The sequence below is a fragment of the Bidens hawaiensis genome, unplaced genomic scaffold, assembly GCF_021521415.1.
Source record: "Bidens hawaiensis isolate Kalapana, Puna unplaced genomic scaffold, B.hawaiensis_p1.1 tig00020536_1, whole genome shotgun sequence".
NCBI classification, from domain to species: domain Eukaryota; kingdom Viridiplantae; phylum Streptophyta; class Magnoliopsida; order Asterales; family Asteraceae; genus Bidens; species Bidens hawaiensis.
The window spans coordinates 134,438-138,188 of NW_027493144.1; positions in this window are offsets into that span (position 1 = coordinate 134,438).

Consider the following 3,751-nt stretch of genomic DNA (forward strand, 5'->3'; position numbering starts at 1 on the left):
GTCGATGAATACGATCACAAATTTATCTAAATAAGGCTTACAGATACGATTCATCATATCCATGAACGCAGCCGGCGCTTTAGTAAGTTCAAATGGCATAACGGTGGCCTCATAATGGTCGTACCTTGTTCGAAACGCAGTCTTTGGAATGTCTTCGGATTGAACCTTAAGTTGGTGATAGCCGGAGTGGAGATCGATCTTGGAAAAGAAGCTAGCACCTTGAAGTTGGTCGAACAGGTCATCGATACGCGGGAGTGGATAACGGTTCTTGATGGTAACTTTGTTGAGGGCTCGGTAGTCAATACACATCCGCATGGATCCATCCTTCTTTTTGACGAATAGTGTCGGCGCTCCCCATGGCGATGAACTTGGTCGTATAAATCCTTTCTCGAGAAGCTCGTCAAGTTGTTTCTTCATTTCTTTCATCTCGGTTGGTGCGAGGAGATATGAGGCTTTGGCGATCGGAGCAGTTCCGGGAATGAGATCGATTCTAAATTCTACTTCACGACCGGGAGGAATGCCGGGGAGTTCGTCAGGAAAGACATCGGAATAATCGGAAACAACGGGAACGTCTTTGATTTCTTTGGGTTTAGATTCTTCGGTGACGTAGGCCATGAATGCTAAGCATCCTTGATTTAAACATTTGTTAGCCCTTATCATGGAGATTAGGCTAACTTGGCCCGCGTCCTTATCCCCTTCGATTCGTATCGTATGTTTGGCAGGGGCTCGAAGTTCAACAGTCTTGCTATTGCAAAGGATATGGGCATGGTTGTCGGATAACCAATCCATACCCAACGCAACATCAAAACCAGCAAGAGTCATAGGTAGCAATTGAACAGGTAAAACGTAACCGGCTAATAAGATTTTTCCGTTTTCTAAAGCTTCGGAGATTTCAACAATTTCACCACTAGCGGTCTCGACGCTTAGAGTTTTATTAAGTTTGATTAAGGGTTCGTTTAATAGACTACAAAACTTATAATCTATAAAACTTAGATTGGCTCCTGAATCAAACAAGACTCTAGCATAGGTATTGTTAACAAGAAACGTACCGGTAATGGTTTCCGGTGTATCGGACGCTTTCTTCGTATCAAGGACGAACACTCTTGCATTAACCTTCTTGGGCTCACTCTTCTGACCGCTACCACCCGCACTACCAGCCGCGTGTTTATTCTTGGGGAACTCAAAGCTAAGATGTCCCATCTCCATGCAATTGTAGCAAGTCATCTTCTTTTTCCAGCAATCGGCCGTGGCGTGACCGAATTTGTGACATGACTCACAGGGACGGGGAGTTAGATGGCATCGACTCCTATGGTATTTCTTGCAAGTTTTGCATTGTGGGATGCCGGAGCTGAAGCCAGACATTCGTTGGTCGACTCCCTTACCCTTAAAACGGGCATTTCCTTCCTTCCTCGTATCTTGCGTCGACACGACCCTCTTATCTTCTTCTTTGTTGCGGATCATTTCGCCCCTTAAGTATCCTGCCAATTCCATCGCGGAGTCGGCGGTTTGATGCAAGTGCGACCTCACCATGTCACGAATTTCCCGCGGTAGCCCCCATATATAGCGTGTAACTTTGCTGGATTCCGGGGTAACCAGCTGGGGCACCAAGCGGCAGTACTCGTGAAATTTGGTATTATACTCACGGAGGTTTGTTCTGACAACCTTGTGAGATAGGAACTTGGTTTGAATTTGGTCTGTTTCATGCATCGGACAAAATTTCGACGTTAACAGTTCCTTAAATTCGCTCCAAGACAACCCATACATTACTTCCCTTCCTTTACTCATGATTAGTGTGTTCCACCACTCTAGCACTTCGCCTTTGAATAGCAGGGCGGAGTATTGAATCTTCTCCTCTTCCGAACACTTGCTCGTGATTACAATCGTCTCCATTTCTTCAAGACACCTTACAGTCGCGATGGCTCCCCTATCGCCGTGGAATTCCTTCGGCCCATAGTACTTGAAGTCCTTGAATGTACATCCACCAATATTAAGCTTTTTGAATTCTTGGCGAATGCCTCCATCAGCGTTTGACTCGTGTACACTCACATCTACGTGCGAGGGTCTAGAGCAGGGTTTGGAAACAGATCTTTGGGACGGATTTACAGAGTGAGAATGTTTTGTTTGACGAGATTGGGACCTAGCCATTGATTCTTCCCTAACGGCGTGTTTAATCATCTTTTGAATTCGATCCATAAATTTTCGGGAATTGGATCATCTTGTTCTTTTTCAGGTCCTTTTCCTTTTTCTTTTTCTTTTCCTGATTCCTTTCGGGAAACCTCAACGTTATTACTTTGTTGAGACATTTATCTTTTTCTTTCTACTCTTTTATATCTGAAATTTATCGAATTTCTTTATTAAACACACTTTTATTTCAACATTTGTATATACCATACACGGTATATACAAGGATTATTACAACACACACTTATATATATACATTCATATCCGATGTATATATATTTTCTTATCCATACAACACATTACAAACAAACTACATTACACACATATATTTGAGCACGCACACGCTTCTTCTCTTGAAACACACCATTACCACCATCATCTCAGTCCTTTAGAATCTTCTTAACAACCCTTGTCAGTTTGTTTCATTTGTGAAGAAATTTCTCTCCTATCTTCTTCTTCTTTTTCCCTTCTTCAGCCACCTTCTTTCTCCAGTCATCAGTCTCGTGCAATGCGCGATCAAGGTGTTCCTCGTATGACTAGGAATGACGTCGGGGTATCCATATTGTGGCGGTGGGTCACGGTAACCCAGCGTCACCATCTCGAAATGGTTTCTCGGTTCAGGATACGGAACGTAAGTCTGATCAGCTGCAAGGTAGAGGTATGTCTTGGCGGCTTGATTTTGCTCGCGAATCTCATCAGCTTGTTCTTGAATTGAAGGGATCCTTCCTTGAAATGGCGGGAATCTTGAAGAAGCTTGGTTCCTTAGCTGCTCAAGATACTGAACATACGGATCGACAGAACCATAGCTTGGGTTGATGGAAGTGAGTGATCCATCAATGGATGTTGATATCTCATTAGGGTTGTCGGGATGCTCTTTTCCCAGTTCGGTTTCTTCCATAGGATCCTCCTCTTCGGGATCTTCCTCTTCTTCCTCCATAGGCTCTTCCTCCTCTTCCATATACTGAGTGGTTTCGTTGATCATCTCGGGTATCTTGAAACTCTCGTAAGGCATCGTCACCCTCATTCTTGGTTGCGGGATGATCCTTCGCCATTGTTGGGTTGTGAGTTGACTTCATGAGCGGTAGAGCTTCCAGTATGCCACCTTCTCTGGTCGGAGTGGCACTGCATCCAATCGGAGGATGGGGATCATGGTTCTTCCTTTATGGGTCGGTTTGAAAGGAAGGTATAGGATGGGTGTGCATTGGGAAAATATCCAGTCGGGTAGTATTGTGGTACCTGTGGTGGTTGGTAGGTGGGAATTTCTGAGGGATGGTATGCTAGTATTTTCGTAGGTTGATACATAGGCATTGTCGGTGGATGATAGCTCGAGTGTCTTGAGGGTTCAATCCTTTGTGGTGGCAGACTATCAGGTAGTTTGATTGGGCATTGTTCAGTTCCGGGGAAGTACACCGGTTTGGGACGTTCAATATATTGGTCTCGGCGAAAGAAAGACTCAAAGTAATCTTCATCCATGACGTCTTTTGGGAATTTGTAGTATTTCCTTGCTCTTCTTGCTTCACGATCATAATACTCCATTAACTTCTCATACGACATCTTTAATGGGTGGTTT